The following is a 27954-nucleotide window of genomic DNA, read 5'->3' on the forward strand; positions in this document are numbered from 1 at the left end:
AAGTGATGATTAAATTGGAAATCAGGTCATAATGCTGATGATACATTTTTACTGGGATAAACAAGGTAACTTTGTCTTTGAAAATTATATTTACCTGACATTGTAAATTTCTTAATAATTTAATAAGCAACTACATAATTTGTGCACTATTCAGAAACTAGACTGCATTTATAGAAAGTGTTCTTTCTGACTGGAAATAACTAAAAAGGGGAGCTTGCAATGGGCTTGTGTCAATAGAGGATGGGCTATTTAGAGCCCTGATATTTAGACCACATTGTCCCCTCTAACACAGCTGTTCTCAAAATGTGATCCCAGGACCAGTACTATCCACAGCATATGGGAACAGGCTAGAAATGCAAATTCTCCACCCCACATCAGGAGTACTGGATCTGAAACTCTAGGTGTTGGACCCAACACTCTATGTTAGAACCATGTTCTCCGGGTGATTGTGATGCTGTCCAAATTTGAGATCCAATACTCTTCCAAAATGAAAGCTTCATAGAGACAACACACAACCTTGCATATTAGCTAACACAGAGCAATCACATAATAAATATTTGAATGATTAAAAAGAAATCTCTTATAAAAATAAAAGCAGATTTTCAAAGATATTCCAAACCATCATTTTGAATATTTTTAGCAATGGTAAATACATAATTTCCTTCACAGAACAGAAATTCAACCTTTTATAAAAGCTTTATATTGTACTTGGAGCCACATTGTATTTAAAAAACAAAATCTGCTTTAAAATGTTATAATATTTACATAAATAATTTTTGCATTTCTGGATGAGTATCCAGAGGTTTTTTGTTATTGTTATTATTGAAATTGAGGGAGGATTACTTAAGGAAGAAGTGGTCTTAAAAAATGGAATCTATTACCTATTCTCAATAACTGGAATTTTTTTAACTTTGTAATTCATTTCAGTTTAACATTATCACTTATTATTAAACATAACATATTAATATAATTTTGTAGTACAAAATAATTTTAGCACTTTGGATAGGTTCAGTTCATATTACATGTATACAACCTGAAGAAGAGAGAATTTATTTTTCAGAAGTATTATTTATAAAGAATAAACAAAAATCAAAACTTAAAAAAAATCTTGAGATTTGAATCTGTAAAGTCTCAACATATACTCAGTTAAATATGGAAATAAGGGTCAAGGAAAAAAATTACGAAGCTTAAGGGGTAGAGTAATGGCCATCATCCATTCACAGAGTACAATATTAGGAAACACACTTTATTGTATTATTTTGCTTAAATTATAAACTTTACTAGAACATGGGAAGTTGGATCAAGCAATACATGATAACTCCAGCTCACCATTTGATATAACCTCACAAAAATTTATTTTAAAAAATTAAATAATTTCATCTGCAATAGAAATCCTGCCACTAGCTAAAAATTAGCCAACAAGCAGAAAGTTAGCAAACATTTCAACATTATCTAAAGATATATTGTATGTTTTAGAAATCATTAGTTCACACATTAGTATATAATAAAGGAAGTATAAAATGTTAAGAAATAAATCCAGAGATCACAACCCTGGGAAAGATATAAAAACTCATAAAGGTACAATCTCATTTTTGCTGAATGCCACATGTGGAGTTAGCCCTGTCAATAATTACTAACATTATGCATGTGAAGCACAGAAGGAAAAAAAGAAAGAAAAGAAATAGAGGACTGGGCAGTAGTGAAGCTTTAGTTCCACCATTTTGTAACTCCTAGATAGTAGATAATGCTGATGAATATCCAAAACTTTATTATGTCCACTCTAAAATAAATTATACCAAGAAACTCCATTGCCACTACTACCATCATCATCGTTTCATTCCACATTTGAGAAAGAAGCACAACAAATTGCTAAGCAATCTTGTTTGATTTTTCAGATCCTCCTCTTTCTCTCATTGTAAGATTTTGTTCAAACGATCTCCCTTTACTTCCTAGCAAGCTTCAATTTCACTTAGCTTGGTCCTTCTTTCTTTTTGGTCCACACAAAATGTTCAGATCTCTTTTGCTTCAAACATTTCTAGGATATATGAAAACCCACAAGGGCACAATCAAGTATCATAGTCCCCTATCTTCTTATTTCTATCCTATGATCAACCCAGATTTCCTTGTTTGTGTACTCCAATGGTTTTTTTCAGTTGCTACATTTTCCTAAACATTTTGAATGTAGACAGTATATCTTATTCATTTTATCTAGCACAAATTATAACTAATAAATATTAAATTAAACTTTAAAATGCTCAAGTGTGCAAGTTTTATTTGCCTGTGCAGTCTTCTCCCTAATTTTCTTGAAACTGCACAGAAATCCCTCCAATCATCATTGATTGGGCCTAAGTGGCCACCTGATCTAAGCTGAGCCAATCAGAATCCTTTCCCTGTGAATTTGGAATCTGAACTCGGCAAACTATCCTGATAAGTTTATTGAAGGAAAGGAAACTTAGTTTATGAGCTAATGGGAACCATATGGTCTTAGAATGAAAATATGATAGTATGTGGAAAGAAGAAGGCAAATATACAAAAAGAAAGTCTGAGAAATGGAAACCTGAAACTGCAGTATTCTTGCCCTAAATTCTAATTTGTTCTCAGGTCTTAGTTTCTTTTGCTCTCTTGGTTATGGATATTGCTTACACCTTTGTTATGTATCCCTGATTTTTGCTTAAGCTATATTTTTAGACTCCTATCACTGCAATAAAATATGTTAAATAACACAGTTGCCAGAATAATAGAACACATTGAGTTAATTGCTTTTAACTTAATTGCAGGAGAAAAGCATATTTTCAGGGTAGTGATCTAAATAAAAAGCTGATATAGAAGAGTCACTTTAAATCAAATAGAACAGAACAAATATATTGCATGATTAAAAATAGAGAAAATTTAGTAAGGAATAAAATCTGCATTTGGGAAGTGGAATCTATTCAGTACCAGAAATTTCTATCTTTTTGTATATTCTCCAAGGACAAGAGGACCTCAAATATCAATATTATACTTCATAGAATTAAGGGCTACAAAATATGAAACATTATCCTTAAACAGATTTATTAAAGATTGTTTAACTTAAAATGTAGAAGCATATTCTATTGTGGCCACTAAATCTATTTTTTTTAGTGAAGAGAAATAAAAAGATCCAAAGTAACTTTTAAAAGATTCTAATGCCATAAATCCTGCACTAATAAGTTTGCAGGAAGGTCATTTGATATAAATTCAAATCACACATAAAGATTGCTAACTTGTGATAAGCTCTGAGCTTAATTTTATACCATAAGATGAATACGTTATTTGTTAGTTTTACTTTTATAATATTAAAAAATACTTTGTGAAACATGGTCATTATTACCTAACCCACATTTGTTTCACCAATAATAAAACTACTACTACTTTTCACGTTAATGAAAGGATAACTTCATTGAATAAAACCTTACACGTTTTGATGAATTCAGAAAACAATGTAAGCTACTGGATTACTAAATAATTTTCCAAAATACAGTCATTAACATGTCACAGTTTTTGTATGGTTTTATTATTCTTAAAATTAAAAATAAAATCACATTCCTGCCTTTTGCTAATAAATTCTTAAGTCATGGAAGATCATAGAGCTGTATAGTTCTAGTACACAATGTAACACTGAAATAAGGAAAATCATCTTCAGTCATACTTTTTAAAATGTGCTTCAGATAATGTCTTCTCTCAAAAATAGTGATAATCTCTTAAAATTCCTCTGGGATAAAGGTCAGTTTTATTAATCAGCTTAGGCTGAAAGAGTTTTAAGAAATCCCTGAAGTCTTTAGTAAATATAAATGGCCAGAAAAAAGCAAAGATGTCCGTTCCTCTTGGCCTGTTGAAGATGGAACCAGGGGTTTAGAAATGTCTATGCATTTTGGACTGAGAGTTGCAGTTTCCAGACCATAACTGTGTGTGTTCTGTAGCAGATAAAAGTCTCAAGATGCTAAGGCATCCCTCATCTCTCACATGTCCACTGTAGGTACTAATATCTAAGGGTATTAGGTAGTGACTCTGTTCCGGGCACTGTATGGAGAAGTAAAATGGAAAACAAACAAAATCAACCTATTCCTCCCTCACAAAACATTCTGTACTTTATCAGTGGGTTGAATTATCTAAGAATTAAATTTTAATTCTTTGAGCTTTAGGTATTTTATGTGTAATCCATAAATAACAGAGTGCTATCATACTTCCTACAGATGTGGCACTACTGAGAATGTAGAGTGAAACTATTTTGAACAAACATACAGTATCTTGTTTGCTCCTGTTGTGTTGCTATTTGAGGGGATTCATAATGTCCTTGGTATACTGTACATCCTGGTTCATAAACTGGAAACACTTTTTACTTAAATTAGTCCTATTTCAAAAGTTGACAAGTGAGGTCAGTTAAAATGTTTTGCAATGGCTGACTACCTCCAGGCAGGTGTTCATTGCATTTTAAATAAAAACATACATATACCTTTATTCCCTAATTTTAGCAAGTTTACTTTCTTTTTTTTTCAGTTCTTTTCAAACATGTTAACATATAAATCTCTTAAATTAGTTCTTCACTAGCTATGAACAAAATGCAGATAAAAAAGAGGACTTAGAAATCAGATAAATTTGGATTTCTAACTGCCAGAACACAATTTAAAAATAAGACACCATTACCTAGATGCCAGTATCTAAAAGAGTCATTTTATGGCTGATTTCTGAAAAGTGCCAGAGATAACAGTTATAGAGGGATATGGCCCAGTGGTGTCTCTCTGAATCAGAGGTGAGTAATTGAAATGTTTTGTATGGATCTATAACAACAAACAAACAACCTTGTTTTTGCAAAGATTTCTAGCAGGGTTAATGCTATCTTTCACAGCATTTAGCCCTGCTAAATTGCTTTAATGGGCCTCCAGTGAAGAGATGATTTAATATTCTTCTATTTCTGTAAGCTGTCTACAAGCTAAAATAACAAAAAAATGTTTTACTTTATAGATAACTATCTTTGTAAATTTTCTACAATTGATAAAAATAGTTTGGCCATGCAGTTTTTCTGTTCGATGTGGCATGGAAATAATCTTGAAAATCCCATAGGCCTCTAAATTCCATTTATGAGGTGCTAAGTATTTAATTTGCCAGACCAAAAAAATCATAATATTATTATAGGTTGCTTCCCCCAATTTAGAATAACCTATATTTGAATGACCTTAACATTAAGATTTGGTTGATATAAGTCAAAATCTTAAATGCATTCTCATGGAAATGAATAGTAGGTTTGTTTTCTATTATTATACTCTGTTTTGTTTTTATTTTAATGAAGAAAGACAGTTCTAGAAGGCACCATAAATTAATTAATCCTAAATCTGAGTACCATGTTTTATTTGCATAACATATTTAATTTATAAACATTGTTTCCTAGACATTGCTTCTCAAAATGCCTTAAATTAGACAAAAGTTTAAACAATGGTAAGCAAATTTCTTCACATCAGGAATTAGCAAAGCTTATTTATATTGAGAGTTGTAAGAGGGAGTGGAAGTATATACCATTATCAATGGTAATTTGATCTCAGTCTAATAATTGGAATCATAAGAATTAAAAAAAATATCATCAAGAATATATTTCATAAATTTCTAAAATAATTCTCTCCATTAAGTATGATTTTAAAATATTTAATGTCAAAAATCTTTACTGTTAGAAAATTTAAAGTCCTCTTAATTATATGTTTACTTGTCATGATCACATACATTAATTTCTTTTTATTAAAGAATACGTGTTGTGGGCTGGGGATGTGGCTCTAGCAATCCTCAGCACCACATACAAACAAAGATGTTGTGTCTGTCCGCCGAAAACTAAAAAACAAATATTAAAAATTCTCTCTCTCAAAAAAAAAAAAAACAACACGCGTTGTATAGCTGGGCACAGTGGCAGACACCTGTAATCTCAGAAACTCTGTAGACTGAGGCAGGAGGATCACAAGTTCAAGGCAACCTCAGCAATTTAGCAAGGCACTAAGCAACCTAATGAGCACATGTCTCAAAATAAAATAAATAAAAAGGGCTGGGGATGTAGCTCAGTAGTAAAGTATCCCTGGATTCAATCTCCCCAGTACAAAAAAAAAAAAAAAAAAACACATATTCTGTGGTTTACATATTAGTCAATATTTTAGTATCTGTCATCTGCACTTACGTTTCATAACTCAAATTACTTCAAACACCAATCCAAAAGCAAACAATCTCATTTTTTTTTTTTGGTACTGGGGATTGAACCCAGATGAACTCAGCCACTGAGCCACATCTCCAGTCTTATTTTGTATTTTATTTAGAGACAGGGTCTCACTGAGTTGCTAAGTGCTTCGCTTTTGCTGAAACTGGCTTGGAAATTGTGATCTTCCAACCTCAGCCTCTCCAGCCACTGGGATTACAGGCATTCACCACTGCACCTGGTGAAATCCATCTTAAATGTTATTTAAATTAGATGTTGACTAATTCTTAAAATACCCATAAAAATAAAGGATCATTTTAATTCTGATATGTTTGTATGATAACTATAATAAATCAGAAAGCTTTCATGTGTCTAGGGAAGCAAAGGAGAAAGAAGAAACACATAGATATTAGTACAATGGTTATCCTAAAGTTCATAAGATCCATATCTATTCAAATATCCTCATTTCTCAATTTAAAACAAATAAATCAATGTCTGAGAAAGTGTATCTCTTGTATAGGTTTGGCAGACATACTGTTCCACATTATAAATATCTCAATCGTGTAAAAATTCTTCCATCCTATCTTCATATTCCCAGGTCTCCCTTTCAGAGATAACCATCATTAAGGGTTCTTGTGTGGTTCTCAAATAAAACGTATCTAAAAGGACATACTGTCCTGTCACCTGCTTTTCCTTACTATCCATCTTTGTACTTTTGATAAGAAAAAAGAAAATTGTAGTAATATAATTTTCTAAATTACTTTTAATTTTTTTCTTTCTTTCTATTATTCTTAAGCATGCATCATATTTGAAACTTTTCTTTGAAGGTCCATTCTTCTAAAATATTCAGCTTAAGATGATGATAATAATGGCAGCATAAAAAGTAACAGCTAACACTTCTGAAGTCTGTTCTTCTGGCCTTTAACATTACTAATCACTTTTCAAACATTATCTTAGTTCTTTCAACAAACTTCTCACATCAATACTATTATTATTTTACAGATAAAATATTGAATTTTAAATATTACAGAATTTGCAAACTTAAGTAACTAATTTTAGCTATTCTTTCTTTCTCTTTTCTTTTACAAAATCCTTAGTAGACTCAATTTATACCACATAAATCTCAACCATAAGTTCTCATGGTTTTGAATCCTTACAAGTGAAAAATTCACATGGGGCTAGATAGAACAACTGGAATTTAATTATTAAATTGAAAATATACCCACTTTATAATTTAAAAGAAGTATCTGCTTAACTCAAAATAAGGTTTCTAAGAAAATATTGCTGCAGTCAAATGCTCAGTGAACCTTCAGATCAAACATATCAAAAAGAAAAAAAAAGTGTTTTAAAAATCATGGACAGTTTGAACTAGAGAAATCTTGAAGTTAGAAAAATGAGTCCTTTCTTACTAAATTTATCATCAAGTTTACCATCCTTTCATATTAATCTGAGTGGAAAGAGACATTGGAAATGTCTCTGCCCAGAGTATACAGTATACAAATAAAAACATCACTGCTAGAAAAGTAGTTGTAAGGTTTTGTAACACTACCAGAAGTGGTTCCTGACCCTTTCTCAAAACTAGTAAGTTCAAAGTAAAGGAGCTAGCTTTTTCTTTCATCAGTTAAATGCTATTTTGATGTTGGGGTAGGATAGTTGTCTGCAGAGATGGGGAATTATGGATTAGTGTTCTTTTAACAGTTAATAATTCAAGTTTCATTTCCTTCTCTGGACCTTATCCATCATTCCTTAGAGACCTGTACTGTATAGGTTTAGTGAATTGTATTGTTTTTCTCTGAACCAAATCCAGCTTTATTTCTCTATAGCTTTATATAAAACATGAAAATTAAAATTAAAATATAACATCATATTCTCATGAAATTTATTCAGTATCAAGTAAAAGGTTGTATTCCTGTTTGTCTCTTACAATTTCACACTGTGCTAAACCTCCCTTGTATTGTATTTTTCTATTTCTATGTCTCAATTATTTTATTTATGGTCCACTGTCACTGGGGAATCTGAAAAAGTGTTACATGGTTAGTTCTTAATTATGTGTACTGATGAGAAAAGATTGCAAATAATAGCAAACAGGGACCAACAAAATGATTATTTTTAGACAGTGTAATGAAATCACACAACATTTACAATCACACAGAAGGAATCACATGGAGTCTAAGTTTGAACAAGCAAAGAAACAGAGAACTGAAATATGAAGTAGCTAACCAAACTCCTAGGCAGAACTGAAACCTGGGTCTTTTGTTTCCCCTCGAAATCTTCTTCTGCACCACTGCCAATCAGTCATTGGTAGCCAGGCCTCATCAACAAGGAAAGTTCCTGATCATTGTTATTAACTTGAAAATGATCTTGGTAACCACTACTGATGAACGATAATAAACCAACATTCGCTGTTAAATGTTTTCCAACTTAATCACTAAACAATAGGTCTATAGACTGTTTGCATAAGACCTGTGTTCTACATTTCTTTTTATTTTATTATTTGTGCAACGACTTTATTTCATACTGTAGGTATGTGGTTAATAAATACACACCAGTTTTGCTATGAGAATCAACGTGTTTTTAACTTAGCAGTACATTCCATATCCTGCTAATGTTTAAAGAGAGAAGGCTAATAAATTAAGCAACAGTTCCAGAAAGCAAACAACCAAGAAGACCATAATGTAAAAGATGATCTTATGTTTGAAATGTTTCTGAGCTTTGTTTGATGATTTATTTCTTTTGTGTGGGTTACTTTTTCCGTCTTACATTCCTGATAGCACCCTCATTTGAAATCTCAGCTGTGAGACTACTACATATTGCTATGGAAAATATAATTATTCCATAGTTATTCTAAATACTTCTTGTATGGAGAAATATCTAACTTTCTATTTGAAAATGATCTGAAATACAAAAAAAAAGTGAACTAAAAATTTGGCAATTTGAAATATCAACTTTTAATATGATTTTAAGTCGAGTGAGAGTAAAACAATTGGAAAAATAATGTTTATTGGGTTATTTGCTCATACTACCTTTAGTGTTTACTTTCACATTAAAAGATTAAGTTCAGAAGGATAGCATTGCAAACACAGGAGACTGTGCTTGAAAAAGGAATATAATGATAGTAGTTATTTGCCAGTCTCTGAATTAGTACTTTGTGTCCAAACAGGCCTGCTTTTTATAAATGCGTCTAATTTGTTAAGAAAGAATATTACATAACCTTCCACACAATTTTAATTTTTAAAAGAAAAAAAAATCTACCACTCACTAGGAAAACAATTTAAAATACTTATTTATTCACATGTGGTGATAAGCTCAAATCTAGGCTTTCCAGGAAGCAAGGTCTAATGTCTAGAGATGGGGATCCTGAGAAATAGGAAGGTAAGGTGTAGAAAAAAGTCTGGCAAAAACTAGGCGTAGGAGTAGGGTTCCTAGCCAACATGAATGGATTTAGCTGTGCTCTTTGTGAGTAGACAAAGAAAGGGAAACTGTAACTAGGCCCAAATGGATAGATTATGCAGGCCGTGGATATTTTATTCAGTTGACTTATACATGAACCACTGCGCAGAGGATTTGAAACAGATGTAGAGGCACCTGTCGTAACCAAAGGCATTTCATTGGTTCACTTCAGTTTTCTTAACTTTGCTTTTCTAATTAAAATATCCTTTCTTTTTTACTTCAGATTTGTTTACCCATCAGACTTTCCTTTTCAGAATTTGAGTAGTCACCCACTGGTCTCTCTGCTACACTCCTTTCTAATTTTAACCTTCCTTGCAAATGTAAGAGATAAACTAATTGTGTGGAAAGAAGCAGAAACTCAATGCACAAGTCTTTTATCTGAAGCCCATGGATGCCCGTATTTAAATCAGTTCCATATTAAATGTACCATCCGTCTCTGGGAAAGTAGTTTCAAAAACACTGCTTTCCTGTATTTTCATCAGTTCAGGAATACAACTTAACCTATATACACAAGCCTTCTTTAATCAATGCCGAAATGAATATATTCAGATTCACTCAGTTGAAAACCAACAGTTACACTATTTACGTAATTTAATTAATAAATGATATTCTATAGCTTTGCTTAACTAAGCTTTAGTTTCTCTGGAGAATTAAGCAAACTAATACCATTTAGAAATATTGAAGTTTGATTAAGAACCATGAATTCACACCTGCATTTGTGGTATTTGATGAGTATTTCTAAATTTGATCAATAATTTTCTGGAATTCAAGACAGCTTTGCATGAAAATGTCCTATAGAAAGCTTCTCCCCCACCCCGCCTCTAGTCATTAATCTTCCCATTTCAAGATAAGAAATCAACTGTTAACAGTTCAAGAAAATATTCAAATTTGGAATTACTAGAATATATTATCAACTCCTTGTCACAGTACACCAAAAAGAGAAAAATTGATGCTACTGATACACCAAACAATCTGTGGTGATTTCTTTGTAAGTAGCAAGTTCCCTTTCAGGCTCACTTCAAGTCTTGTTTTTCTTCCCTTTAGGAGCAGAGGCCCTCTCACCCCTGAGCTCCCCTTCCTTATTAGTACAAGCTGTTCTCTTCAGCATCAACTGTCTGGCTTTTAGGGAACACAGCACTCTCTTTTACCAGATCACATCTTTTATCATAAAATTTAACTTTTTAATCCTACATACACAGACTTAAATTAGTCTTTTCAATGATGAAAATTAACTCCACATTCTATTTCCTTGGAAAACTGAGTACTCTATGATTTATAAATTTTCTGTTTGCGGGAAAATTATTATTTTTTTCAATCACAGCATTGTCAATGTGAAGCCTTGCTGAAAAATAAGGATCCAGGAGTCCAGAAAACACCTGTCATAGAAAAAGGTAACATTTTTTTGATGTAGTAGGAGACATTTTAAAAATTGTCAAGTAGCCTATTTTTGATGAATCCAGAATCTTGATAGGTCAGTGATATGGACCCAAAAAAGAGAGTCTCACTAATTTGATTTTATTTGATAACATATTTGCTTAGACTACTTTTTGATACAAACACTAAACTGCATTAAAATTCAATACTGAAAAAAGCTAAAAATAAGATTGGATTTTTTAATTTAAAAAGTAAAAACCAAAAAGAAGCACCCAATATTTAAACTTGAAATCAATTATACAAATATATTAGCCATTCTTTTGTAAAGTATGTACTACTTTGCATGGAGCACAGCAGATCACAAATAAATGGGAGCTCTCAGTGACAATATGTTGGATTTATATTGCTTATTCTGGACGAATACTTTTGATAACATAACAAAAAAAGATTAAGAATTTTTAGGCAAGGATTGAGAAGACAGCTTCAGTCTCATATCACAGAAGCAAAATTTAACTAATAAGTTTGCCTAAGAGGAATACATAGTAAAATGAGAAACTGAAGTGAAAACTCTGAACAAGGAGGAAGAATTCAACATAAAGTCAAAAAATAAATAAGCAAAAAAAGGCATATAAAAAAGCTTAAGAAAAAAAGATCACATGAACTTAAGATTATTTGGTCTAGAAAAAAAGATATCACAATGAAAATTATTTTTTTCAGTTATCAAATACTAACAATCTGTAAGATAACATGATAAATACAATTGATTACTCTTTTGACTAGTAAAGTCCTATTTTCTAAAATGATATGTGAGTTTCAAAAACTCAAAGTTTTTTAAAAAATAAAAATGAAATATTTCTTTTATATGTGTTTTTCATGGGTTTTTGACTCTTCTTCAACATACAGTACAATAAAATGACAAAAATAACACTAGATTATCTCTGAATCATCTCTAATTATTTACTACATTTTTCAAGCATTCAAGGCATGGCCCACAGTATATGTGTTTTTTCTGTGATACAAATCTATTAAATACTGCCCACATGAATTATCAATTTGCTGATGAAATCTTTTCTACACTATTTTTGCCATTTTCTGGGTAAAAGCCTTGATCAATGTATTTAACCTATAAATTAAAAACATAAGAAATAATACTACAAGTCATTATTGCCTATTTGGAAAATGTGTGCCTATAATTCTCCTAAAAAATGTATAGTTTTATTATCTTGTTTCAACAGCAAATTGGTTTAAATGATTTCTGCATTACTCCAGATGATCTCACATGAAATTTCAAGAAAGACTGTGTAGAGAAATGTGAGAACCTTAAATACTATATAAAATGTTTGCATTTTACCCTGACTGTATTTTAAGCAGAGAATTTTCAATTTATATCCTGTGTCATTCTGATGGCAGAAGGGAGAAGAGCTTAAAGAGAGGTTATGATGGTAGAGAGACAGGTTGGACTACATTTCTTTTTTTCACTTCCTTAAATTATTATAATCTCTTGGCTCTATTTTAATGTGCAGAATCTACCCAAATCTGTCTTTAAACACACATTCACAGTTTTGTACTACTAAATTACCTCTAGCCTACTTACTAATGACATAAAACAACAATTGTTCTCAGACACTGTGAACTACATACAAGCTGCAAAGTGTCTCATTTTTAACTTCAAATTTCCTTTTCACTTTAGATTCCAACTTCAGGATTATAATGAAATGATATTTCATTATCATATTAATGAATATGATGCAGATAATTAGTATGTAATATCTTGAAGTTTCCAAATAACTTGGTTTACAGAGTGAATAGATTCAAGATTGTGACCAATAAACAATATGACATCACTCCCACTCATATTCCATTTATGGAGTGAAACAAGAAGGTGGGATGGAGAGGAGTTACAGCTGGTAATTTAATAATGTTGAACCTGTTGCTCTCTCTTCTCTTTGTACCTGTTGGAATAAATTGGGTATATCATTATATTGCAGCGGGGGGAGATTAAGTGAAATTGAATACTTGAATAATAAATTTATTAAGAGCTTACTATTTGAAAACCACACTGCTGAATGAGCTTTCTGTGTACCAGTTTTTTTTAACTTCCCCAACAACTCTCTGAGATAGGGACTACTATCTTCCTTAAGTAGATTAATAGAGAAGGGGGTTAAGCAACTGCCCAATGTTGGGAGAGTAGAGGCGACATAGGTTTTAGCACTACCCAATTTGGCTATAGTGGTTACTTTCTTAAACTCTAACCTGTAATGGAAAGAAACACATTAAAATATGCATTTACTTTAAAGAATAGTCAAAATTGTAATTTATTAAAACTGTGATGAACAGGCAACAAGCTTCAATCCCCAGGATGTCCCTTAGTATTGTCACAATGACTGAGAATGTAATTTCAGGAAGAAACGTTTTGAAATTGCTTCCTGTTGGCACTTAAATATGCCAGAGAACTGGATGATTTTTTTAAATTCATATCATTGTAGTTAAAAATTAGGAAGGCTGGGCTGGAAAGGGAAACAGTGGGAAATGATATTGGTCAAATTATATTGTTATAATTGTGTGTATGTAGAAAGGTGTAACAGTGAATCCCACCATTATGTACAACTATAATGCATCCATAAAATTGTGGAAAAATATTTAAAGAAAAGAATTCAGAAAACTTAGATCTCTCTTGAATTGCTTGTGGGAATGTAAAATGGTACAGCCATTCTGGAAAGTAATTCTGTAATTTCTTATATAACTAAACATGCATTTATAATACAATATCTCAAAGAAATAAAAATATTATATTCACACAAAAAGCAACAAGTGAAAATTCATAGCAGCTTCATCTGTAACTGTTAAAAACTGGAAACTACCCAAATGTTCTTCAACATTGAATGGTTGTAGAAGCTCCAGTACCTCTACACCATGGAATCTCATTCAGCAATAAAAAGGAGCAAACCATTGGAACATGTAACAACTTGGAGGGACGCAAAGAGAATGATACTGAGTGAAAAAAAAAACACATCTTAAAAGGTTATATACTATATGATCCTATTTATATAGCTTTCTCTAAATGGCAATTATAGAATAGATGGAAAACTGATTAGTGGTAGCTGGGAATTAGGTAAGGGGGTGAGAAGGAAAATATTGTCCTTAAAAAAAAAGACTTTTTAATTATGATCCTTAAAGAAACAGCATGAGTGATCCTTGTAATAGGAATGTTTGGTATGGTGAGTATGCACAAAAATTCTCACATGATACAATTTCATAGAACCAATACATATTCAACAAGTACATGTAAAATTGGTAAAATATGTACATCATTGATGACGCCTGTCAATTGTTGTGATACTGTACTGTCTGTAATCAATCCAAATAGTATCATTGGTGAAAACTGGATAAAGTGTCATGATATTGTACTGCAGATAAGCAAAAACTGGATAAAGTGTGATGATACTGTACTGTAGATAAGAAAAACATTACTGGTGGAAACTGGGTAAAGGGCATATAGGCTCTCTCTGTATTATTTTTAACAATTGCAAATAATTCCATAATTATCTCAAAATATTTTTAAAATAAATAAATAAATTAGGAAATCTAATGTCTAAGATAATGCAATTTTCTATGGAATTCAATAAAATCATTTCCAATTGAATTTAAAAATGAGGTTCATAATTCCAAGGGTTTTTTCTTAACTAAATTTAATGTAAAATTATTATTTGTCCTTAATTCAAACCTATGTGACCATGTGTACAATATTCTTTCTCTAAGTCAAAGTTGAATTTTGAATCTTAGAGTTTTTAGCTTCAAAGAAATCATGTAGTACAATGCCGAAGCCCGGCTGCAGCAAAATAACTGGGGGTGAGGGTGGGGCGTGATGAGGAACTTGTATAGATTGATACAGCAGAAGTGGGAGCAGTTTATTGTAGGACAACAGAGGTATTTATACATTCCACACAGCTTATCTTAATTAACATAAACTAGATACGCAGTCAACCAATAAGGAATCTCCACACTTAATGGCTCGCTGGAGCCACCTCACAAACCATTCCCCCTGGCAAAATACCAGGCGCCATCCTGACTTGCTTACAGACTCTAACAGTACAATATTTCTATTACAACAGTAAATCTCATAAAGGATAAAGTAATTGTGAGTATCACACAGAGTGGATAAATAACTCCTTAGCAGAGGCACATCTTAGGAGAGCTCATAAATTTGAAAGGATTTAAGTTTTTAAATCATTTTGGTGAATTTGTGACAAAATTCCATTTTTATGCATCTCTTCCATCACAACCAAATTAAAAGGTAAAATAATATTAGATAAGGTTTATAGACATAAATTTAGTGTGAAAATATATTTGGAGTTATCTAAATCAAGAGGCTATTTGGGAACATAAAACACAAGGGCAGTCTGTGATTATAGACTACTTCCATGTAGAAACCTAAAACATACATTTAAAAATGTAAACATTGAACAAAATATCATTTACTTTTTCTGCACTATTCAAATGTGTAGCAGTTTAATAGCTAACATAAAATTAATATAAAACATGCATTATTTTAACATTAGAAATAAACTGTCCTCCTGCAATGCCGTGTCACATTAAAGTATGCTTCTCATATCTATGCCTACTTTAATTTTGTCTAGTGATTTATTATCCAAAAGGTACAAAGAACTAAGAACTGGGGTTTCAAAACATACATTAATATAGAAGCGGTTTTTTAATCCCTTGAATTAGAGGAGGATATTGTTGAATTTCTAAAACATTCTTAATATTAAAATTACAGGCTTTAATAATTTTCACTATTTAATTAGAGGTCACTAGAAAATCTGAATAAATAAAAGCATCTTATGATGTTCACAAAAGGAAAGTAGTGGAGCTCCCTCTATTGAATTATGCTTGAGAAAATGTGACTTGTGTTTAAGATCATTATTCTATCACCTAAATGCTTATATTGTAATAACTGGAATATTTGTCTTTACAAGGTCTAATATTTTCAAAATTACAGTAATATAGTCGATATCAATTTCTAAAAGTAATATGGCAAACGATATATTATCCTATAATTTTAGAGCATGTATTTTTTTTAATTACTGGAGTTTTGTTTGTGAGAACTTATATTTTAAGGCTATAACTTTCAATTTGTAATTTTTCTTTGTTTTTTTCCAGAGTTATTAAAGCTGAAAATTCCCCTGGCAATCTTTGGAAGTAAAAAATCCTAATAAATATGTTTTTTTTCAATTTTAGTATAAAATTTATTCAAATAGATCTGAAATACATCTTCTTATCAGTAAAATAAAATATTTCATAAATTTTTCTGATGTAAATAAATGGATATTAATATAATGTTTACTGAAAATGTGATTTATAATAATTATTGTTAGTTGCAAGTCCAGCACGTATCAGGCACTGAGAAATGTAGTATGTACAATTTACCTTCTTCAATATTCATATCAAATAAGCCTGATGATTGTTATCCTTAATGTACAAATGAGAACAAACAGTAGAAAGTAAACTTATGCTGTGCTCTATAGCTCAAGCTCTTTAGCTCTTATGCAGTGTGTTCAGTTTTGTGCAGTGACAGTCTATAAAAATTAAAAGCCATGTATTTTTTTTTAGTTATAGATGGATACAATCCCTTTATCTTATTTGTTTATTTTTATGTGGTGCTGAGTGAGTATCTAACCCAGTGCCTCACGTATGCTAAGCAAATGCTCTACCACTAAACTACAGTCCCAGCAATATATTTTAAAATAAATAAATAATCTGATATTAAACCATACTATCTACAAAAAAATCACTACTGAAACAACAGTTCAAATCCTTTTTAATCAAACATTTTGGTCAATTCTAGAGAATAATAACCTCCAAATCATACTTTGAATATCTACTCTTTCTTTTAAACTTTCTAAAAGAAAGGAGACATTTTTTGTCAACCAAAAAGGAAAACAACTGAAATCAGTGATTGTAAACAGATACTTATTTTCTATCCCAGTATAATAAGAAAAATGATTTAATCTTGAACTAAGCAGACTTTTCTCCAAGAAACTCTATTTGAGAACTAGGTTAACTTCCATATAGGTTGAGCAGAGTAGGAGTAATAGAGTAAGTACAAATATATATTACCTTTTACTAATAGAGTAAGTACAAATATATATTACCTTTTACTCCTAGATATGGTATCAAAATTATTATTCATATTTAGAGTCATGCCTACTCAGCAAAAATATATAATTTACCTCTTATAACCACCATAAGCATCTTTTTTGAAAAATGTCATACCTATCACTAGGTGGAGAAAATGCTTGCAGAATAAAGTATGCTTGCCACAAATTTGAATATTTAAAACTAAATGACAGGACGAAAATGCTTGTTCATGAATTTGCAGTTTGTACATATTAATATCAATTGCGTTTTGAATATTTGTTGTCTTGTTTAAAAATTATGTACCTTCAGTATATACCTGTTGAAACCTATTCATATATATATTGCTATGATTTTTCTATATAAAAGCAACTATAAAAAACAGATTTTTGGTTGTGCTTTCCATAAAAGGTCAAAAATTACAAAATAAAAAGTATTTAATGGTACTGACTTTTAAAAATATTTGCAAAGGATGGTACTTTTCAGCTTGAAAAAAATGATGAGGCTGTTAAAACAAATGTATTGGAAGAATTGTTCAAATTATGATTTATTTGACAATAACTGAAATTTGTTTGGCAAGATAAATTATACAGGGTTTACAAAATGGCATTAGTTAGACCACCCATACAATGTACCTACAATGAGCTGACACAAGTATTTGGAAACCACTCATATAATGAGAAACAGTATCAGATACTCTAAAAGGCTCACATGTGGTTGCCTCTTAGTCCACTTCCAAGTTAGCCAATTCAGTTTCAGAGTCTTTCTTACAAAATGGAAGAAAACATTGCTTACCATTACATAGTTTTATTTTTAAAATTAGCAGTTCTAAAAGTTATTTATGTAAAGTTATGTGTAAGGAAAACTGATAAAAATCCATTCTAACCACATTCTCCCTCATTTTTGCCCCTATCTCATGCATAATGAAGGTAGGTACAAATAAAACTGTCCTTTTTGCTTTATATATGAGTGTCTGTCATAATTTAATTTTCCATAAGCTTTAAATAAATAAGAACCAATCTATTATTCTGATTAAAAATACAGGTTAGTAGTATGAGTTAAGGAAGAGTATAAAGAAAGGGCATCTCCATGTATTTTTGTCGAGATTTAAAATCTTGTGTGCTCTTTGAAATGCCGATTTAGTATTTCTTTCTAAGTGAAAAATGGACATATTATTTGACTCAGCAATTTCACTTCTAAGATAACTTCCTTCCAACATAACTGTTCATTTGGACAATAACATCTATTAGGAATTCATTGCTCTTATTGTTTGCAAAAACAAAAGATGGGAAACAATCTACACTTCCAAGAACTGGCAAAATGGTTAATTATGGTAGTATAATAACATCCAATGTACCATTTTGAAAAGTAAGGTAGAGAATTATATGCTGATAAGAAAATCTTTTAATCTCTATAATGTGTTAAGTGAAAAAGGGAAAGTGCATTGTACACAGTATGTTCCCACTTCATTATTTTTCAAAGAGGAAAGGTGCATGTGCAAATATCTGCTAGAATATGAGTATTTGAATAAGACAGAGAACTTCTGAACCCCACAATTGGTAAATTAAGTAGTAGGACTGCAGGAAGAGATTTGAACAGCTTTAAGAATCCTTAGTTTCTACATCAACCTTTAGAATTTCTTTAGTTTCCCTAAAAATTGAAAGATGGCATTTCACCTCCAGGAGTTAGAAGGTAAATTCCTTCCAACTTTAGGGTCTTCATTCAAGCTATTTATCATTCAGCAGATGCCTCAAGTATCACTTCCTGAAACTTTTCCACATCCCTACTAAAATCTGGACCTGATTTGGCCACTATGATGAACAGTACTCTTTAGTTCTTCTTGTAGTACGTAACCAAACTTGTAAAAATTGCTATATAATTAGTTGAAGCACATCTTCCTGGAAAGAACTTGATGTCTTTGAGTGACAGTTATTTGACTATTGAGTGACTAGTTTATTTCCTTACCCCCAAGTACAGTGTTTTGCACATACTGAGAACTTGGTTAATATTTGTTGAATGCTATTATATATGTTGAATAGTCAATTCACATAAGTTTTAATTTTAGGTAATCAACAGTGTGACTGTAGGCAAGCAACTTAGTCATTCCAAGGTTCTTTATAGTTCCAAAGCCTTTACACAAGTTAAACTAAAATAATTGTTGGCTCTAAGAACGTGATAAATTGGCTATTGCATTTCAGGTAGTCTCTTAATCTGTGGCTTCCTTTATTTCACTACTTAAATAGGGGGCTAAACAAGTTGAATATCTAAAAGACAATCTTATTTTTCCAACAGCCTGTCTACCACATTTGAGCTTGTGACCATAAATAAATGATATGTTTCTAAATCTTTTAAAATTGCTCTCTCTCCTCCATTCCTCCCCCACCTCTCTCTCCCTCTCTCCCTTCCTCCCTCACTTCCCCCTCTCTCCCATACAGAAACACTGATCTTTCCATAATTTCATTTCATAGGAAGTTAAGATTTAACCCTAAAAATTTTTTATTAGACACTGCTTGAGCCTCTTCAGCAAGTTATATGTTTTGCCCAATGATCTAGAAGAAGAGGGTTTAAATTTTTAACATGGGACAAGAATCTATAGTAAGGGTCTTAACTATTCTCACATTCAGTATTATTATTGTAAGTAGTAGACTGATTGCAAATATGATCCTCATTTTTCCTTCCTGGTCTTTATACACCCATTTTACAAAATGACCTTTTAGCTCCCTGCATTCAGTAAGTAGAAATGATTTCCCCCACAAGGCTAGGCTTGTGACTTGTCTTCACAACAGAACATGGCAGAAGATAGGTTGCCAGTTCTGAAGCTAGCCTTAGGAATACTTACACACTCCTGCTTTCTCTTGCAATTTTGTTTCTATCAAGAGAACAAACCTAGGCACAAATTTTAGAGAATGAAAGGTGTGGAGGAAGAGAGTTCATTTCTCCTGAACAGCAGCCAGCCTATTCCCAGAAGCAGAGCTGTTTAGGCTGATCCACAACAGACTGCAGTGGAATGAAGCCATTGATTGAGCTAAAACCAGAAAAAGCACCCAACCAAGTCCAGATGAAAATTCCAACCAAAATAACAATGAATTAAATAAATAGCTGCTGTTTTTAGTCACTATATTTAGGGGCGCTTAATTACGCACCAATAGTTAACTGGCAACCTTTGGTTCAACAATTTAGGATCAGCAGCTAGACTCCTTATGTCTGAGGCTGATGTGCAGCAAGGTGAATTCCATACCCGGAAAAATCCTAACTATTCTGGAAATTCCTGGGTATATGCTAACAAGAGTTTTAGCCACAGAGGCCAATATACTCTTTCTTCATTCTGCCCTGTGATTGAGAACAAAACTATAGCTTCCTTTACCATGTGTGCTTAGATAATGCTCTTTTAACTTTCATTAGCTACATCTATTTTGGGGTTTTCTGAATACTCAAAACACTAAACCTAATATTATACATGGATACCTAATATTACATGTGGACACCTAATTTGGTGGAAATCATAAATTTTAGTATCAACTATTCTCACAATACTGTTTTCTGTTCCAAGTCATGTCACCATTTCTGACTGATACAACTGTCAGATAATAGCTACTAATGGTTGCTTACATGTACAGAAAGACTGGGAGTTTCCCTCAACTTTAAAGACATCCAAGATAATTTATTTTTCTTTTTAGATTCAGATTGATAGTGGTGCTACTGAGAAACCTTACTGAACAACACAATGGGATTTGCACAATTTACTGTGAAAGGATTTTAGGCTCAGACTGAAATACGACTTCTACAAATAACTCCATAGCTAGGTGTAGCTCCAAGGTGAATTTCAAACACTTCTATTCTCTTGGCAACTCAGGCAAATTCAGATTTCATGCCAGACTATGGGGCCTTTCTCTCCCTACCCCCACACATACACACATGCACACAAACACAGAGAACTTCCCAGAATTTCTTTCCATTGGAGATTGATTATTAATAGTAGGAATATAACCCACCAGAGAGACTCACATGGTTTGCTCTCTAGTAGATCACAGATTTTGGTCAAGGATCTAGAAAATGAGGGAAAACCCACTAAAACATTATGAGGCTCCATACTATAACCTTATCTCTCTTAGTCTTGATATGAAACAGGCACATGACACGTTAGTAACATTTCATTATAGATGGCATTTAAATTTTAGAAGGTTAGAAATGCACACTTTGTCAGGATGAGGAATATATTTCTAGGGCTAAGTAATCCAAGATCAACATATAGTCAGTAAGTTACTAATAATTATGGTGTGTTATTCAGTTGTCCACCACTATAATAAAACACATCAGGTAATTAACTTATAAAAATAAGTTTTATCTTGTCTCACAATTTTGGAGGTTTCAGGCTCATTGGCTCATTTTCAGCTTCATTGGTGTCATTATTTTGGGCCTGTGATGAGGCAGCATATCATGGTGTGAGCACATATGAGAAGGAGCAAAGAGCAAGCAGAAGGGGTTGGGGAGCCTTTTGGGTTCATGCTTTCAACAACTTAAGGTCCTCTCAATAAGGTGCACCTCTTAAGCATTCCAGCAACTTTCCAAAGTGCCATCCTAAAAGCCAAATCTTAACACATAGTTCTCTGAGTATATTCAGCATCCAAACTATAACATATTGTTGCCATCTAATTTATCATCCAAAGTGAATTTTGAAGTCAGAAAAGGGTGCTGTTAATAATTGTACCTGGATATCAAGCATATATTGGGACCGTCTTTCCTGAATATACCAGGATGTGTGATCATCCTACTAATAATATACTATTAAGCCAGATAGCACCAAAAGACAATGAATAAATAAAAATAAATGTCTACAACAGGTAACACAAAGGGTAATAACAGGTGATGCAACATGTATTACTTGGGAAATGGCTAGCTGATTGCACCTCAAAAAGGTTTACCAGAGGAATTTTCAACTGTTCAAAATGCAGACTTTAGTCCTAAAAGCTTAGAAACTTATTTTATATGCTTACTAAAACTTTTCCCATCTTTCAAGGATGAACTAACAAAATTCATAAACCAGCTTATTGGTTTACATTAGAGCAATTATTATCAAGGGAATACAATTCTCACAATTCTCCAGCTAGTGTATCTTCTCCTGTAAATTAGCTATATAAGAAGTCATGTTATAATTAGAGGATTTCTTAGTGACCATGAAATCACAGCATGGGAAAATTCATTTTATTATTTGAATATTTAGAGCATTAAACCTTTATAATAGGTTCTATCTATCTCTACAAAAAAAGCTGCACCTGCTATGCTGCACTGGGAAAAGTTATGTCTTCTAGCTGGAGGGGCCATTTTCACCATAGAAGAAAATGGTTTGGATGCATAAATATTTCCAAAAACTACCTTTGGTCAATCACTCTTCCTGTTAGCTCTACTGATCAAAGCCTTTTCTATCATTGAACAAAAGTCCCTTCTAATAGGCATGACTTCTTTTTTTTTTCAGTAATACACTATCAAAATGTCATCATGTCTTGATGGCTTATGAATCCTTCTTCATATTCAGACAATTTTGCATATACATATTCTTTTCATGATGGATTTATTTTCTAGTTTAATTCTCAGGAGGCAGTATTAATATTCTTCATTCCCATGTTCTTCAGCAAAAAAAAAAAAAAAAAATTGGTTAGCCCATGAATGGCAGGTGATGCCATGTAAAAAAGCTTAGTTTTTTATATATGCAAAGAAACACACACACACACACACACACACACACACACACACACATTCACACACAGTGAAGCATCTTCATGGTTTCAAGCCTTTTACCAGACTAAAGAATACACAGATGTAGATGAGATTTGACATTCTAAGCTGAATACAGTAGCACACACCTGTAATCCCTTCTACTTGGGAGGCTGAGGCAGGAAGATCACAATTTTGAAGCCAGCCTAGGCAACTTATTGAGACCCTATCTCAAAATAAAAAATAAAATGGGCTACAGATACAATTCAGTGATTAGAGCAAGCATGAACCTTTGGGTTCAATCCCCACTACCCCTGCTACACAAAATTATATTGCAAAAGTTCATGGTCATCTGAGAAAGAAAGTAGCCAATAGCATACAATGTGGCAAAATCTACAGCAAAGAAAAGTACAAGGGAAAGTCAGGACACACTTTAGTCATTATCAAAATTACAATCCTAGTTTTACATTAAAGGTAGAAAGAATAAGAAAGTTATTTTGTTTTTATTCACAGTTCAGATAAGACAACCTAGAATTTCTAAAACCATACACTACAGATAAAAAGGACAAAAATCTATTCACATCAGGCTGAGGTTACTGTAGTTCAGTGGTAGAGTGCTTGTTGTATGCAAGGGGAAAAGAAACTGAACCTGAGGGAATGTCTGGGGGATTTATCCCAAGAAAATGATGAATTGGAAAGCTGGCTGATAAATTAATCAACAAATTTAGTTAACTTCTCTGTTGACATCATCATAATAAGGCAATTAGAAAGGAAGTCCTTTGAATTAAATCTTTGATCTTCCTTGCCATTGATGGATTTGATGTTACTGTTTTCCACTGTTTACAATGACCTCATAAACCATGAAAAGTAGCAATTTCTTTTTCTAAAAGTAGGTATATCAATAGCCTCCGGAGAGTCAATCCACCTAGCTGCCAAGCCAACTCATATTAAGAAAGAAGAAAGAAGTATCACTTCCTTATCTGTTAATTCATAGATACTCATATAAAGATATGACATAAATTTGTTTAAGAAAATGGTCAAAAAGTGAGGATAAATTTTTATTAAACATTGAAACTGTGACCTTACAAAGATAAACATTTAAATGATTCTTGATTTAAGTGGGATTGGACAAAGTCAGAAAACTGTACCAATTGCCATGATTATAGGATATTTTCCTTGTGAACATCAGAGTCCATGATATTTCTACCATTTTCAAGGATTGCAAAAACTTAATTTCATCTTACAGATACAGTTAGGCTTATTTTGGCCAGGATTTTGCATCACTTCATAGAGTGACATAGGAGAGAGCTGAGAGAGAGAGAATGAAAGAATGAATGAGAGAAACAGAAGCAAGTCAGAGAAGTTAGCTAATTTCTGATGCATGTGTTACCTCAAAGCTTAGTATCATTACACTGAAATATTATGAATTCTTAGTAGACCAAATACAGGCATGTTTGTTAAGTACTTCAACTCAAAGTCAAGTTAGGTAATCCTTTGATTAGGAGTTGTTTTGGATTGTGCACAACTCTGATTTCTCCTTCAATGGAATGGGTAATTGAGAACTGACTAGATAAATAAGAGGAAGCATTAAAAGCTAATTTCATTCTTGGAACATACACTACAAAAATGGGCTATGATAATGGGTTACCATAAAACAATTTGAATACCACAGCACATTTGGAACTAGTCCTATCTGAAATCTATAAGACATTCCACTCAATAATAAAAGGGAAAAAATAATGTGGATTTTGTTATTTAAACAGAATTTAGCTGAACAAAAATATCTGTAGCTCCAAAAATATGGTAATGGTTTGTATACCGTACAATAGCAAAATAACTTTATGATATGGCCTTATCAAATAGCAAAAAACATCATTGTCTTAAATATAAAATATATTTAAATTTTGACTTTATTCTTCACAGGAAGGAAAATTCTGCTCTATTACAAAAGTAATAAAAAGTACAAATGGATACTTTATGATCTTTTCCATTTATTATTGAAAATAAAAGGAGCTAATATTCTAAAGTAATAATTAAATAAATATTATCACCCACTATTCCCAAGAAAACATTCTTTAATATTTCAGTAAGTAAATTCATTCTTTGTGTATTACATGCATTTATGTGTCACAGATGAGCTAGGTCTTTGTGAAAACAATGAAGAATAAAATTAACACTCTGAGAGGAATTGAGTTTAAGTTTCTATGTATACACAAAGGATCTTCTATTATAGCTGTACCTATGTGGCTCTACTGCATATTTGGGATATAAATTGCATGTGAAGACTTGAGTTAACAGCTTCAGGGAGGTAGAACTCTTTGATAGAGTTTTATGCTTAATAAATGGCCAGAACAGAAAGAGGTGTGTCAGGGATATAAGACATGATGAAAATAAAGCATTAAAAATACTATCTGAAAAAATGCTGCCATTATATACAAACTCATGCTGACATTCAGACAGTACCCAGTTTTATAAAGGCCAGGGTTACTGACATGGAAATTTTAGGGAGAAAAACAAAAATAAATTAAAAAAAGAAACATTTTTGCTTGCTTATAAAATGGTCAAAGTGATAATTAAGTGGAATAAATTAAAGGGTGTTATTCTATTAAAATATAATGAAAGAATATAGCATATTTTACTGCTAAAATTTTCAAAATGCTGATCAAGGGGATTGTTAATCTTTCTAAATCAGAACCATGCATTACACAGACAGAAAATTTTATAGATGATATATTTAAAAAGCATCAGAAAATAACTCTTCCAAGATTTCAAGTATTCAGTTTTTAGCTTTTCTTATATGGAAAAGCTAAAAACTGAATACTTGCATCCCAACTCCAATACAAAGAGTATTCTAATAATATTTAAGACTTCTAAAGTGGGCTTTTATTGATTTTGTACTTCTTAGTAAATTACCAGTAGGCATTCATTCATTCTCATCTGAAGTTCTATTACCAGGATAAGGTAGCTTGAATTTTCTAAAAAGTTACAAAAAGTTTGAAATCTGGTAATGCAAATATTTTGAATTTCTGTAGGTTTTAGAACAACAATAAAGATTTTTATTTTCTTCTATATTATGGAAGCAACATCAGTGTGTTCATAGGAGGCTTTGTCACATGAACATTTTGCCATCAATCATTCTTTATATCTGATTTCAGGATTTATATGTGCAATTGTAACATAGTAGGCTTGCAGAAGAAATGGGTCACAGGGAAGGCTCACAGGGTTTTCTGACACCTAAAAGCAATTCCTACTTTTGAAGTCTCTTTTCCCAAAAGATTGGAGTAGTAGTTCCTCTTCATCCCTTTATTTTATTTTTTTAAATAGCCCTATTAAGTTCTGGGAGAGGAAGCACAAAACACAATTTTAAAAAGTAGAAAAACAGAAATAAAATTAGAAGTTGAGGTACATTGACACTTTTCTAATTAATTCAATTTATATAAATTTTGTCTAGAATGAGATAAACAGAAAAACACTATTGGAAAAATGACTCTGCATGCCCAAATAGGTTTCGTTTTGTTGTTATTGTTTTAATCTTATGACATTAGGAACAAAGTGTGTTTGAGCTGGAAGAAATCTCAGAGTGTATATTCTTAAGTCCACCCTTTTATTTTACACATGAGAAAGTTGAAGCCCAAAACGTTAAATGACTTGCTCAAGTGCCTGTAGGAAGATGGTCTTGAGCCAAGCCTCAAAAAGCAATTTACTGCAAATAGTACTCCATTAAATTTTAAATTGCTATTGGATTAAATAAATCAGGAGAAAACAACATATATATTGGCTAGTAGTTTGTAGTTTTTAAATTAATAAATTTTAATAGTCCCACATTAGTAGTCTGAAAAGACAGCTGAGTTGATGCTTTTTCCAAGGCCTGTTGAGATAAACTGATATGTTCCAAACATAATCTTCTACTGAAAACAGCGTTGTCTTGAAATGAACCTGTAGCAGTGAATACTTATGAAAAATACCAGAGATGGGTGTACACAGTTGACCCAAGTAAAGAAACAGTTAACTGGAAAACCCCACCTCTTTGTAAATAATCAAGGAAAGCCTTTCTCTCTCTCTCTCTCTCTCTCTCTCTCTCTCTCTCTCTCTCTCTCTCTCTCTCAGCAATACAAAATGTCACCACAGGCTGACGCTCTTTTACAAGAATAATGAGATTTTTGCTACCTCGGATGCTGGGTACACACCATTTCATTGCCTTCATCTTTAATTCAGTTTGGGTGGCTTGATACATACCTTCCCCTGTCCTTAAAAACAAGTAACATGGAATGCCTAAAATACATTGACGACTACTGTACTAAGTACAGGCCAAAAGACCTACAAGAGCAGTTTCATAAACTCGAGTTTGTCCTGCAATACTGGACACACATTATTAATACTGTTCCGGAAATGAAGGGAGACAGCCAGGGAAGTCAGTGGGGTGAATGAAGGCAGCCTGGCTCTGTTGTGCAGAGCTCTGAAGGAGGCGCGCTTGATGTCCAGAAACTGAGTGCAGACACAGCGCCTTAGTGTCACAATCTTTCCTTTTAAAACCCGCTGACAACTGCACAGAGAAGTTCGCCAATGCCAGCCAGGTTATTCGTGAAAGCCGAGAATCTGAGGGTCTGTGGCATCCCAAGCCCACATCCGCAGCGGTTGGCAGCGCTGAGAGAGCGCTCCCTGCTCGCGTAAAGCGCGCAGCTCTGTGCCCACTGGACAGGAGAGCCTGTGGCGCGGAAAGAAGCGCTACGAAAAAGATCTGAAAGAGGAACCTCTTTCCCCGTTTGGCAGCTAAGTGGTGAGGAAAAACCTGTCCTTTGACTCGGCCAACTGAAATAAATTCCAGCGCGACCACAAGAGAAAGGAAACTGGGCGTGTGCGTGTGGTCGGGGGCGGGGAAGTAGATGATCTGCACTCTCAAAGTCGGGAGAGGGTTAAAATGAACACCAACTATGGGCGTGTGGATCTTTACATTTTACAAGCTACCTCACTCTTGTACTCCCTTCTTGAATCTCCTCCCCTTGGCTCCAGAGTGTCTTTCCTCCCCCCTCCCCCCATCTGACACTGGGTTTCAGGAAAAAGTGAAATCCACACCTTGTCAGACCCTAGAGGGTCTC

At 32.7% G+C, this 27954-nt stretch overlaps 1 protein-coding gene across 4 annotated transcripts in view; it reads right to left on the reverse strand.

Annotated features, from left to right (window-relative positions):
• The window catches only part of Alcam (activated leukocyte cell adhesion molecule), a 184321-nt gene that overhangs the window by 154152 nt on the left and 2215 nt on the right, over nt 1-27954 (reverse strand). The window lies entirely within an intron of this gene.

Source organism: Ictidomys tridecemlineatus, chromosome 3 (genome assembly GCF_052094955.1).
Source record: "Ictidomys tridecemlineatus isolate mIctTri1 chromosome 3, mIctTri1.hap1, whole genome shotgun sequence".
NCBI classification, from domain to species: domain Eukaryota; kingdom Metazoa; phylum Chordata; class Mammalia; order Rodentia; family Sciuridae; genus Ictidomys; species Ictidomys tridecemlineatus.